Genomic DNA, 7,899 nt, shown 5'->3' on the forward strand with positions numbered 1-7,899 from the left:
TCTTTTCGCTTTGTCTTTGCATCCAAATTTTTAATGGATCACCAAAACCTTTGGAAACTCCTTTTTTCTTTCGCTCCAAATTCCAAAATTTGTAGTGAAAAGACAAATACCCAACAACGTAAAATAAAACAAATAAAATTAAAAAAAAAACAACAAAAAAATCTAAAAAGTTAAATCTAAAATTCTAAACCTAAAGACAAGTCCGCGTCGGTGGCCCCAAAATTTGATGTAGTTTCCAATAATGTTGTAGTAGTATGATTCGTTCAACACTTGTGAAAGCAGATTCTAGACTTAATTTTCAAACTAAAAATATAGGAAACTTAAATAACTAGGTGATGTGAATATTATGGAGAAACTGGGGCTAGGATTCCACCATTCATCAATGATTATGTGGTTCAAAATTAATTAGTATCATGTAATTTATACAATTTATTCGATTCTAAATTATTGCCAAAATCAGATTCCCAAAATATCAAATGTTAGTCGCAAGTATAGCATCAAGAGTCTAAAAATAAGCATGCATCAACAAGAGAAAACACATTTTGAAAAATCGGGGGTCTAACAACCACACTCAATATTTTGTTTAGGCAATTTGTATGGACGAACTCCAATATAATTTCCAAGAGAATCAACTAGACAATCAGACTCAATCAATGTAAATATATCCAAGAGTTATATCTCCGTTTCTCAATGTAATCAGCAAATCAAACGGATCGAATCCGTGAGCCTGATTATTATGAGAAAAAACTTGAACGGTTGATTGAAATACGCACAACATGTGATATTTCAATTATATAAAAAACATAATACGGACAAAGAAATAACACAGACACCATAAATTTTGTTAACGAGGAAACCGCAAATGCAGAAAAACCCCGGGACCTAGTCCAGATTTGAACACCACACTGTAATAAGCCGCTACAGACATTAGCCTACTGCAAGTTAACTTCAAACTAGAATGTAGTTGAGACCTAACCAATCTCACACTGATCAAGGTACAGTCGCGTTCCTTACGTATCTGAATCCCAGCAGGACTCTACGCACTTGATTCCCTTAGCTGATCCCACAACTAAGAGTTTCTACGACCCAAAGTCGAAAACTTGATAAACAAATCTGTCTCCCACAAAAATACCTACGAGTTTTTGTTCCGTATTTTGACAAATAAAGGTGAACAGGAACCAATTGATACACCAGACTTATATTCTCGAAGAACAACCTAGTAGTATCAATCATTTCACAATAATCTTAAGCGTATGGTAGCGAAACAAGATATTGTGGAATCACAAACGATGGGGCGAAGATGTTTGTGACTACTTTTTATCTTTCCTATCAGAGATTAAATCTCGAGCAAATCTTAGAGAAGATAGTACTCAATACGATAGAACAAAGCAATATCAGAACACGTAACTACAGAGAAAATAGTTGGGTCTGGATTCACAATCCCAATGAAGTCTTTAAGTCGTTAAACTATAATGGTTTTAGGAAAAACCTATATATAGTCTTCAAATCATGGTTTGCAATCAATGTTACCTTGGTAACAAAGCATTCAATATTCACAGTTAGATGAAAACCTGATTAGACTCAAGCTAATATCTTTCAACAGTTAGATCGAACTTAGCTTGTTACACATAAATGAAAAAGTGACTTCATTTAGATATGGGTAACCGAACCTAAACGTGTACACCTTGTTGGATCAACAATAGTTAACCGAAGTTAGCCATATGAACAATTTCATATTAACCTTGTTCATCTTAGCACAACTAGTTCAAATGACTCAAATAAAACTAGTTATAGAGTTGTTCAATTGTTTATATTATCATAGAAGTATACAATGCACAACTGAAGCAAAATTGATTTTGATTAATTTGAATAAGTTCACGAACATTATAGCCACGGTTTTCAAAAGATTTTATTCCTTGTTTTATAAATGTATTAGTTCATGAAAAAACCGACTTTCGAGCATAACCCACTCAAGTATGCAAACAGGTACGCATACCTAAGTTGTCGTACTTGGTCCGGGCTCCCCAGTATGCGAACGCGTATGCATACTGTCGTACATGACCAAACTCTGTTGAATTTCCGGACTTGAACTGTTACGCATGTATGCATACGGGTATTCATACTAAGTTCCCGAACTTCAACTAAAAAATTACCAGTACGCATATGGGTATGCATACTATGGTTCCCGGACTTGGAATAACTTGCAACAGTTAGCATACAAGTACGCATATTGTGCTATATCCAATCATGCTTAATTGTTCTAAACTCCCATTTCAATCATTGAAACTGAAAAGGAGAGGGTACCCAAACATACCTCAATCTAAAACTTTTCCTACCTATAAATCCTTTCTCTGAAAGTGATTGTCTATGGACTGAGTCGAGACAATACAACTAATCGGTTCACACTTCGTGTGATCGTCTATGGATACGAGATCAAGACAATACAACAACGAAGTATGTTTACTTGATAAAAAGGTTCGGACTTAACCAAACACAATAGGATTCACTTATCAAGTAAATAGGAATTAACGTTTGTGTGATTTACTTTAAATTATAATAAAGACAATTATAATTGCGGAAAATAAAAGTAAATGACGCAGCGAGATTTTTTTAACAAGGAAAACCGCAAATGCGGAAAAACCCCGGGACCTAGTCCAGAATTGAATACTCTCAGGATTAAGCCGCTACACAAAATTACACCAACTTCGTATAGTTGACACCTAGAAATTAAACCTATAGTTCACCTAGTTCTGTCCGTGTTCCCACGCCTCCAACTTATGAATAAGTCACGTGCTTGGATCAATTCCTTTGGTTCGTATTCCAAACAGTAAAGGAACAACAAATCTGTTTGGTATCAACTCTCTTCAACCAAGTGATATAGTCGGACAAAGGATCTTTTGTTTATCTTAACATAAACTTCTTCGTCAGGTCCTTAGATCTATCTTATATTCAATTACCAAAGTAATCATTAATATTTTGCAATCAACACTCTTAATCCAGAGAATTGTATTAATGTCGATCAACTCAATTAATCAATCCAATTATATCACAAGGATAAAACCGATTATTAATTGGATCCTATTTTTACGGAAACAAGTATTGTGCACACCAAAGATTATGAACTCACAAATCATAAATCTTCAATATCTTCTTCGTCTTCAAATCTTCTTAGATCTTCAATAAATACCTGCACACAATCACTTGAATCTCTTGTGATCAATCACGCACATAACGGAGTCTGTTAACAATGGATTATCACAATATCGTCTTTAGAACTAACAACAGTCTAAAGATCCCTGTCGAAACTCTGAACTAGTTTGAGTGAATCTTATATCAGAAGAGAAGATTCTCAAGCAAAAACAAACTAGGTGCAATCAATCTCAACCACCGTTAGTCAACAAATCAATGAAAACAAAAGATAAACCGCAATTCTCTAGTTTCACACCAACGGTACTGACTAGAGCTTCTCAACCCCAAAGAAGACTTTAAACCGAGCGGTCGTAAGAGATTTCGCCTAATTAGGTTACTCTCCTCTCCGAATAGGCGGCTTCACCAGTAGCAGCACAACAAGAGGTAGTTTGCTGTTACGAAGGATTAGTTTGATGGAAATGCAAACTTCAGTATTTATAGACCAGGAAGTTTGGACACCAAGGAATTTCAAAAACCGAAAATATTCTCAAGATATTGATTAAATCACAAATTCGGTTTCCATAATTCCTGGAAATGCTCTGTCCAAAAATAATGATCGAAATGTCTCAGAAAATCTTTAATTAGTAAATGCACATTACTAATTCTTATTTTCCTAAAAATGAAATTAATAACCTTAATTAAAAGATTCTTAACTTATTTATGTTTCGATCATGTGATTCTCTTCCCTTAGCTATTAAGGAATAACTTTGAATAATTAAATAATAAACATTCACAACACGTGTTCAAAGTATGTCGACATCCTAACTTTGTAAGTTCTATTTCATACTTACCACCTTGAAACCGATTTGCCACACTTACAAACAAGTTTAGAATTGGTTCATCTGACTTTCAAGAACTATACGATTGATCAAATAACATTCAATCACAATCATAGGTTTAACGGTTCTACCAAAACAAGTTTCGGTTCTACCTCCATGTGAGTACTGTGCATAGTCACACTAGCTTTCCAAAATTCGGTTGACTAGGTACTAGGATCTGTTCCCCACATATATATGGTATCTAACTTGAATGTGTTGCACATGTCCATAGGATCGGTTCCCCTTTGCCTAAAAACGTCTTGCACATGTCCATAGGATCGGTTCCCCTTTCTGCTATAAACAACACGTCATACAAGGATCGGTTCCCCTTTGTGATGTACTGCACCTCTTACTAGGATCGGTTCCACTTTTCCCAGTTTTCGTCATACATAAAATCACAAACCCGATCATACCATCTCAGGTGATTACTTAAGATCGATTTCACTAATAAAAGTCATACCAATACATAAGTCAGGCCTTTGTGAATAGTTTTACCAAAAACACAAACAAGTTGTGAGCGGTTATACTCAATCACACATATTGGTTGTTCATAAGATAATCAATGAATAACAAAACCAATAACACCTGGAATTTTCCTTTTCGGTTCACAAACAAGTTTATGAACTTACTTCCTTAGAACACATGTAAACATTGTTCCCTATGATGAAATCCTTACCTCATAACCATACATAATCACAATAACATTCAAATGATTATGGCAATGTCTTATCTACAAAGTTTAATGGTTAAGCAATAAACCTCGCATTGTATTCCTTAATACTATGCCTATCTAGAGTTCAAATATGCTTCGCAGTTTTGCTTTCAATATGCACGACTTGATAGATACGTTAGGGAATGAAACAGTTCAAGACAAATGTCACTAACCTCAAGTGGAAGGATGATTGTTGTCATTGTGGCTCCTTGTTTCTTCACTTCTTCAAGTCTTCGCAATACTTGTAATGTCTCATATCCTAATACTTTCAAGCTAACCTATACGAAGTTGACTCTAGTACATAATAAAGCGACTCTTAACATGAGTATTGATTCACTAAAATATGACAACCAAACTTGACATACCAACGCTTGGTGGGTTCAACCGAGCTATGCTCTAACAATCTCCTCCTTTCTCAATTTTAGTGACAAAACTCTTACATCATATGGATAAAAAAATTACAAGAATTCATTACACATACGCTTGATTCCCGAATTCAACAGCACAGTAAACTGCATAAATTCAATCCTCAAAAATATCGTTGTTGACATTATAATAACAAATATAAAGAGTATTAGCTTTGTTGAACCGCACGTCTTTGTGATACCAATAATATGACATGTTACTCCCCCTTAGTCTGTGCTTTCACTCTTTCGTTTAGATTAAATGTTAAAGCACCAATGTTCTTTTCCTTAGAGATACCAATAAATATAAAATCAATGCCACTATCACTTGTTTACTCCACATATTTCTCCCTCTTTTTGTCACAAAATGACAAAGAAACGAAAAAATAAAGGACAACACGAAAAGAATCTTAGAAATCTCAAAATAGACTTGCAACTGATGAGCGATTAATTATTATATATTTACTACCCAAAATATATATTGTTGGTGCTTATTTTGGTATTTATTGTGTTTTTGTAGGTAAATGAATAAAATGGGCTCTTCCAAGAAAATCGGCTAAACCTAGGATTCCAAGAAGAAAATATGGACTACGGAGTACAGGGGTCGTGGATACTTTTGGATTTAAATGGGATAGGCCCAATTTAAGTTAGTGAAGGAGATGATGGTATGAAGTTGGTTTAAGTAATTAACATGCTCGGGCATTTTGGTCTCGTGGATTTTAGGATGAAGGACTTGGTGATTAGTTCTCGAAGGATTTAGGAGATATCACGTAAAATGAAAAATCCTACTCAATAATTAATGTACGAGGTATGTCGACATGATGGAGGAAAAAAGGAAACTAAATATCTTTTGCAACTAAAGAAGATTGATTTTGAGCATAATATATACTTCACCACATTAATACATGACATCTGTTTTGGAATTGAGATAATGACAAAATGAGTACTTACCTCGTACATAAGATCAGTATGTGCTCATATAATATTTTCTTTCCCATGAAAAGAAAAGAAAGTGGTCGTACATGTGGCGAGTCTTTATTAGGTGATATTGTGTATTCTTAGACAAGTGGCACACTCCCATTGGACATGACATGTGGAAGATAATTAAAAGAGGAAGGTTAGATTTTATTGAAATCTATATATTGATGTCGAGAACAGGAAACCAGGGGAGTTATTGGAGAGCCGGTGAGCCGGTAGCCAGTTTCAGAATTTTATTTTATTTCTTCTATTTATTTTTCTTTATAATAATGAGGAACTAGAATCACATGCTGGGATTATGGAGGAATCGTTGTTCCAATAATAAAGTGGTATTTTCTTATTAATTGATTATTGCAATTTCTTTATGATTATTTGCACTGAACTATAATTGATTATAATATTTTGATTAATTAGTTGTGTTCTCTCTTGATGGTGCATGCTTAGCTTAGAGCTCTTGATGTTCCATACTTGCGATTAACAATTAATATTTTGGAAATCTAATATTGGCAATATCTTAGAATCAAATTGAACGTATGAATTGCATAAATATTATTGTTAACTAAATCACTTGAAAATTTTTCAATGGTGGAATCCATAGTATCAGTTCTTTCAATAATCTTAAATCAATCTTCACAAGTCCGAGAGAACGACAACCTTCTTACCACTATAGAAAATTCGATTAATTTTTGGCGCCGCCGACACGGATTTGTTTTTAGGTTTATTTTATTTGTTCTTTTTTACGCGTTTTGGTATTTTTGTTTGCTTTTAGATTTGGAGCTTATCTAAAGGAAAAGAGAAAGTGCTGAAAAGAAAGGAAAAGACCAAAAAGGAAAGAAAAGAGAAATCCAAAAGGAGTGAAGAAGAAGATTTTGTAAATAATTTTATTTTTGTTTTTTTTTAGAAACTGTAATTAAGGTTTTTATTTTTGTAATATTTTATTTTTGGACATTTTTTTTCTTTTCTTTTGGACATTGAACATTGGACTTTATTTTTAAAACCCTACGGAAGGGTAGTTTTAAATAAACTGTTTGCAGAGAAGGACGGCGATTATGATATCGCCTCGGCCCCTCGGGTTCGTACATGACATAGGAGTCGTGGCCCGTGTCGACTTCGACGGTTCATCCCCCGCCTGGAACGGGAGGTTAGAATTCTAAACACCGGCGAATCCCCTGTCACGGGTTTACTGGATGATTTCGTATGCATATATGTTAAGGACCTGAAATCGGATTTAATTTTTTAGTAAAGGGAAAGGCCTGGCCAAATCAAGATAAGGACTCGTATTTCATCACCGTTTCCTTCTTGCCCGCCTTAGGAACACGTAATCTACACGAACCTAAGCCTTAAAATTTGGACTAGAACGATACCGATAGGGTAACAAGCTTGTTAGGAAAGTTGTTCGGAAAATATTGGTTACTCTTTTGAGCATACTTTGAAGTTCATGATGGTTTTTGTGAGTTGAATACTCCGCCTTGTAACGCTGGTGAGGACTTGGGTATCAAAGCTCCACTGAGCTTCCCTCGTCTCTATTCAACTTACTTTAACTCGGATTGATTCCAGAGAGGTTTGCTCAGATTGTAACGAATTCCTTTTCGAAAAGATAAAAGTTGGTCTAGAAACAATCTAAGGGAGCCTTCATGCTTTTTATTTGCTAGATAAAATAGGCTTGTTGTGGTCGAGTCAGCCTTCTTTGTGTTTGTTTAGAATTCCCTTGCAGTTAGGATATCGAACTGGTATAGCCAATACAATGGTTAGTCGACTAACCAACATGAACATTATTCTTTTTATGACCATAGTGTGA

The sequence above is a fragment of the Papaver somniferum genome, chromosome 7 (assembly GCF_003573695.1).
Source record: "Papaver somniferum cultivar HN1 chromosome 7, ASM357369v1, whole genome shotgun sequence".
In the NCBI taxonomy this organism is placed as follows: Eukaryota; Viridiplantae; Streptophyta; class Magnoliopsida; order Ranunculales; family Papaveraceae; genus Papaver; species Papaver somniferum.